This window comes from Anopheles cruzii, chromosome X, assembly GCF_943734635.1.
Source record: "Anopheles cruzii chromosome X, idAnoCruzAS_RS32_06, whole genome shotgun sequence".
Taxonomy (NCBI): domain Eukaryota; kingdom Metazoa; phylum Arthropoda; class Insecta; order Diptera; family Culicidae; genus Anopheles; species Anopheles cruzii.
The window spans coordinates 6,263,933-6,271,022 of record NC_069143.1 but is presented as its reverse complement, the minus strand read 5'-3'; positions in this window follow the sequence as shown (position 1 = coordinate 6,271,022).

Sequence of the window (7,090 nt, the reverse complement as noted above, 5' to 3'; positions counted from 1 at the left end):
TCCGATCGGCTTCCCTTTTCGCTTCCCGTTGGATACATGTCAAAACTCGCACCACCTGAGTTTGGCTCAAATTGCTTGAAAATTATCCGAGCTTTGCTGACATTAACAAAGATTTTGTATGGAAGCCCACCTTTGTAAAGAGGAGAGAGGTTTCAAACATTCACCAGAACATTTCCCCTTCCCCAAAACTCCCATCAGCCCACATTGTTCCTCCCCTGTATTTACGCCGTAGGGCCATCCGAAGGGAGGGATGGGTATCGTTCACAGCTTTGTTGTGATCGCACTGATCATGGCCCCAAACGTAGGTGCTGCTGCTGCTGCTTCCGCCTCGACTTCCCTCTGTGGTGGCTGCTTTTCCCGTTCACTTTCCCGTAATGTTCTCAGCGGGCCGAGAAGATGTGAATGTCGAAAGGCCATGTTTGGTCGAATGTAAACAGTTTGGCTAACAGTCTTTCGGTCGATTGCAGGGTCGTGGTGCATCATGAGCTGTTCTTAAAAGATAGAACGGTTAATAACGAATATTACCTGCAAGTTTTGCGCAATTCGCCCGAAGCAATCCGTCACAAACGCCCGCACTTGTGGGAAAACTTTGGAATTGGCTTTTGCGTCCCGTCCTCATCTGGTTAGAAAAAGGATATTTTTCTTCCACAAAATATTTATATGTTTCTTCCTTCCTTTTTTTCTTCCTCCAGCTGTCCTAAAAGGTTACAATTAGAATCGAAATTTATTGTTTTACCTGATGGTAACACCATCTTGGGCGATTTCTGGGCTCTGGGCTGGGAACTCTTTGGCCTCTTATTTTGATTCAGGATCGTGGTGACAGACTAAAAAAAACCATATACTTCATACTGTACTTCGGTCAAAACAGTTGGTGACACTGCCCAATAAGATGCCTAGGGCTTCTACTAAATCTCTTCCAGTCACTCAACGATTTTCCGATACAATATCCTGTATTAGTGCTACGATTTCAGGTGTTGTTGCTGTTTTCGGACGTCCGTGACGTAGCTCGTAGATAACTAGTAAATAACTGTACGCTAGTAGCAGCATAGCCCTCCGTTATTGAACCGCAAAACTTGTAGGCCAACCCAGTAGTAGTAGCAGCACCAGAGCAGAGCGTCTCGGTTGGTGGAGCACACGGATTGCTTGCGGGCAGGCGTGCGGCTTTTGTGCGTGTGCGTGTATGTGTGTGGCGGGCGGGGTGGGGGGGGGGGGGGGTTGGGTTGTGTGCCGGGCCGGAAGGAGGACCACCCACGCTGCACACACGGGGGGGGTTTACCCGGAGGCAGCCAGGGTGGACAGCCCCCCCCCCCCCCCTCCTTCTCCTCCTCCCACCTATCATGCTCCCGCCCGACGACGACGCCGGGCGATCGGAAATTATATTTAATTCAGTTTTCGGGCCTGGGAAGCTCGGGGGGGCCTTTCTGATCATCGCTGCGGTATTCCCACACACCGCAGCGAAAGGGGTGTACGTGCGCAGTTTAGTGTGTGTGTGTGTGTGCGTGCTGCGTTCCCCGTGTGTTGCTTCTCCCTCAAATCACCCCACTCTGCTCTGCTGCTGCTCCTCCGCGTCCTCCGTCTCTGGGCTTGTTTTTGCTCCGGTCCCCGTCTTCGGCTCCTGACCATCTCCCACCCCCCACTACCCACTCGCCGAAGCCCCGCAACAGCGCTTCTCCACCCTCCGAACCCCCGCAACAGCGCTTCCCCAGCGCTGGATAGGGCGCTCGTGGCGGGCGGTGTTGCGGACAAAGTAAGAACCGGAAGACCGTGCAAGAGGCGGTTGGTAGTGAAGTGTGTAGATTTATGGCGCTATTTAATGTGAACAAATGTGCGTGATGCCGCCGCCGCCGCCGCTAACTGGCGGCCCCGAACTTTATACGGCCGTGTGGCGCGATAACGACCGACGAATCCACGAATCCCGCGAACCGCGCGACGTTCAAGGTCTTCGGTCTCTCACGCACGCGCGCGCACACTTCCCTTTGTGTGTGTGTGTGTGTATGGCAGTCTGAAGTAAGTGGCTGAACCTTCTTCTTCTTCCGCTGCTTCCAACCAACCATGCCAACTGTCGCGCGGGCCGCCCGGTTTTATGGTGACGGTTTATGGTCGTTTTCGTCGACGCGTGAAGGAATCTCGGTCCCGGAACAAAAACTCCTAAGTTTTATTACCCTTTGGGGGGGGAGGGTTGGGGGGACATAAAACAGGATTCCGGCGGCTTACCGAAGGAACGAAGGAGGGCCAAACCAGCCAAACACCAAATTAGATCCGATCCGGCGGCGAAGGCGATCGGATGCCACACCCAACGGCCAACGCGCAGAGAAAAGCGCGCGCGCGCGTGCGAACATGCTCTCGGCGTAGATCCTTCTCCCCCCCACCCCCCACCCCACGGGTTTAGGTGACGTCGCGGGATGCGTGGCGTGGCAAACGACCCCATGCGGGCACTCAGTGCGCGTAAATCGTCGTCGCCCCACACGTGAACGGGTGGTGTGGTTAGTAGTAGTGTTAGTAGTAGTAGTAGTAGTAGACCGCGGTGGTCCCCCTCCCGGTCTCTAGGGGTAGCAGCAGCGGGCGCCTCCACACACGCCATGAGTAACGCAATGATTTCGGTCGCCGGCAAACCGGTTCAGGCCGGAGTTGGTCGAGTCGCCGCATCAGCAACCACCAACCTCCCTCCCCCCCCCCCCCCCCCACTCCCACTCCATCCTGTCCCCTACCACTTCCTCCTTCTCTGTCTCGCTCACTCGCTCGCTCGGTGACTCACGGAGTGAACGTGAAAGGAACGGCTCGGTGGGGGTTTTGCGCCTCGATTAGCCGGCCAACACAGGAATTCATCCACCAGCAGGAGCGAGCACCTGCAGCATGAGAGAGCGTTCAGCGGGGCCGCGATTCCGCGCGTAAAACGCAATTTCTGAATGTCTGTCACGTAGACAGGACCTCGTGCGCAGACGGTGCGCAGAACGAACCGAAGCAACGTTCGCCAATGCCATCCGGTGTTATCAAGACCAGGTCCACGGTGGTGACGACGCCAGTCCACCAAGTGTTTCTTTCAGTCGTCTTCGAATTATGTTGCCAGCAATGCCGTGCAATGGGGCCCCCGAAACCACCACCCGAAAAACGCGGACGACCCGGACTTTCAGGGTCAACCGGGTCGTCGGACGGTGGCGGCAGCGAACTCCCTGCTATGATCGTGCCTGAGTCGCCACACGTTCGAGCGGACCCGGGCGACGACATTGTTGCGGCCGCTCGGTTGTTGCGCCGATGGTGGCGGATGCTGTTTGTTTGTGTTTTGCGCTGCACGCATGTAGACCGTTCCCCGCTGGGGTATGTTGATTGTTTACAGCATGTGCTTGAAGCTTGAGCTCCACAACCACCCAACCCCACTCCGCAGCAGCACTCCGTCTTCGTCGTCTATAGTGTAGTTCAGCAACGGGTTGCAAAACAAACCTCGCCGTCCCCGTTTCCTTGAACCGGTACCGGTTATGGCGTTGTCGTGGCTGGGGCGATCGGCGAGCTGCTGATAAGCAGCAGCTACAGCAGCCACATTGCAGCACCCCTCCCGCCCGCCGGCCCCCCCCCCCCCCGGCCTCTCTTGTGCGCGCGCAGTACTCTACATTGTGTCGAATTATGGCGGGCAGAGTGCAGTCAATGCTGCGTTCCACAGCATTGTGCAACTATGTCGCCGCGCAGCGAAAAATCATGCACAGGACCGCACAAACCATTTCAAGACTCTCTCGGTGGGTAAAATGCTCGGCAAAACTAACTTCCAGTCAATACAAATCAGACTGAATAAAATTCTCAAAATGATCCTTAATTTATACTGCAGAACACCATGCGAATCTTGTCCTAAGACTTGCTGGCCGCGCACAGACTATCGTTCGAAGTTAACAAACTAAAAGAAGCCCCAATCAAAAGATGCAATCATTCAATCCATCCGACAATTCGAGAGCTAATTATATGAACCTTTTGAAGCTGAATAGTTGTAAGTTGTAGTTAAGTTGTTAAGTAAGAAAAAAAATGACTCAATGTCACGTGGCATCTTCTTCTTCTATATCTATAAAAATGGTTGTTTGTCTGTCTGTCTGTGTGTACCGCATTTTCTCCAAAACTACTGAACCAATCCGCTTGAAATTTTGCACATTGTAGTTTTGTGACCTCGGATTGTGAATAGGGAAGTTTGACACCTCCGGCGACGGGGGGGGGGGGCTCCCATACAAACGTAACGTAAAATTCAGCATAAATCGGGTTGTTTTTTTCGGCAAATTGAATCAAATTCTGCAGGGAGTTTTGGGGAAAAGGAAATGTTCTGGTGAATGTTTGAAACCACTCCCCTCTTTACAAAGGTGGGCTCCCATACAAAATCTGGGTTAATGTCAGCAAAGCTCGGATAATTTCGCAAACAATTTCAGCCAAACTCAGGTGGTGCGAGTTTTGACATGACATCCAACGGGAAGCGAAAAGGGAAGCCGATCGGATAGGTCACCGGGAAACGGAGATGTAACGTAAGGTTGGAAGGAAAACTGAACGAATACGTCACCGGGAAGCCCGATCGTCTGAAAAGTAAGAGTAACGGGAAGCTGATCACGGATACGTCACCAAGAAGTCCTCTGGAACGCCTCCCAATCGAGAAATAAGGATGAAATGAGGCGCAGCGACGCGCGGCGGGAACAGCTAGTAACATATAATTTAAACAGATTTAAATCGAAAATCGAATGTTCTTATCAAATAGCTGCCAGCCCAATATGAAATATCTCTGCACTCTCATGTAACCAAGCATTTTTGTCTAATAGAGAACCCACTTTAAACATAAAAAAATTAAAAAAAATCAAAACCATTTCAAGACGTCATTCTCGTCATTATCTTCCTCTTGCTCAGCGGCCCTTGTCGTCACTGCTCGACTTCCTCGGCAGCTCGCGCGCCCAAAAAACGTTGGATTGCGTTGTAGTCCAAAGCGGCTTCCAGCACAGGTGCGATAGCCCCGAAATAGCCCCGAATCTGTCGAAGAGGGCAACGCACAAACATGAAACGCCCCTTGGCAGCGTAGCAAGTAACGTAGCCTCACCTGGTACTCACGGTACAACCACCAGTTATCCGATCCGTTCAATCGAGTGTTCCTGGTCGAGTGTTCCAGCACACAGCCAGAAGAACTGCTGACAACGTAGCAAGGCGCGCGTTGCCGGCGTGACCACCGAGAGGCCCGCCGTATTGCTGACGCTGGTCATCCATGGCCGGCGATCTCTGGTCCGGTACCGTATCCGGAACGAGTGCGCCACCATACACAAAAGCCAACCCCATCCCGAAGCCGGTACACCAGTGTGTGTGGTTCGGCAGCCGGATTGCACCACACCGCGGTCTGAGTGCCATCCTATACAGAGGAATTAGTTAGCCTTCTAGAGGCCTGGGTCGGCCATCAGCTCGTCGTGAACGGCCAACATGCGGTCATTTTGGTGGCACAGATGCCGGCCGGCCGGCCTGCGAAGACATGCGACCATCCCATACGCACACGACTGCGCAGAGAGCAAAGAGAGCATGTTTGTGTGTGTGTGTTTTCGTTCGAAACTACGTGGGCCAAAGTCAGGCTCGTTACCTGTACGCGCGCCGCTGCCGCAGTCGATGCCGGTTGCCAAAAGCGCGGTAATCGTTGGATTTGTTTGTCGTATATTACGGCCACACCGTATTGCGAATCCGATGCTGGATCCGATCCGTTCGACAAAATCTGGACAACACACCTGCCTCACATTGGTCAGCCGGCGTCCCCCTACTACCGACGTACACTAATGTACACATTTCACCGTATGACGAAATAGTTGCTGGCATCAGACAGAGCGCGTCACTCATTAGCATCGCGCCAGCAAAATGGCGAATCGTATCATTCGTCATGGGGCGTGCTGTGTTTTGCGAAATAGCTCTGCCGTCGGTGCCGCTGGCCGTGCCTGCTTCGTGCTGGTGTGCGAAACTACACAGTCCGGTTAGATAAGACGCCCCTCACGGAACCAGCCCCTCCCGCATGCCGGGCCTAAGGACCGAGTCAGAAGAAAATGCTGGCAAATTTGCCACGACAACACTCCATGCCCCGCAGCCGGGGACCCACTCCACATCCACAATGAGCGCGTACGAAGATAGTGTTTGTGGATTTCCTATGAAAAATACGCGCTACGGCATTATATTATATACATCAGCGAGCCTAACCTAATGATATTTTTCTTATGGTGGTACTGTTATGTTTTAACTGTGTTATTAGCGTACTGCAACATGACAAATACTGCAGTTCACTGAAAGTTTAGGAAGATTTACTTCACTAATTGAAAACACGTAAACGGGCTTCGTAAGTGGCCCACGGTTGTGGTCGTTGTTACTATGGGGACAGAGTACGGCTTCAGCTTCGTTGGGCTCCTCGCTGGCTCACTGAGTGCAGAATTATGGGAAGCATTTTCAACCACCAATCAGTTCCATCGATAGATGGAACAGTTGCGCAGATCGCACACATTAAGGACCAGGGTTGGGTTAGTTTTTGTTTAACATCTTTTCCGCACATTGACGATTGTCCTAATTGTTTTCTTGTTCCCAAAACACTCGAAAAGTGCTGGAGAAGTAGCTTGAATGTCCCCTACATGGGCATGGCAGCAGCAGGCATGTTGTGCACTGTGGTCTTTATAACAGGTCTAGAACATGGAAATCGGACTTTTTTCAAAGAAAGCAAATGTTTATTACATTGAAATGAAAAATTCTATTTTATTCAAAGTATGTGCCATCGCTAGGTATACATTTCTCCCAAATCTCGCTGCTAAATCGTGGATTCCACGTCGAACGAATTCGTCGTCTTTTGAAGCAAACCAATTGTTCATCCAATTTCCCTCGTAGGAATCGAAGTGCTCAGCCTCAGCCAATGCGTGTCCCGTCGATGAAAATCAATTATAATCGGACGCCGCCAAGCCTGGTGAATGCGACGGCTCCCAGCCAAGTACTTTGATTATAACTTGAACCAGTTTTGCTTTGTGTGCAGGCGCATTCTCGTAGAACAAAAGTCCCTTACCGTGTCTTCTGGCCCATTCCGGTTCGTTTTTCTATCAATGTATGGTTCAAATTGGTCATTTGTCGT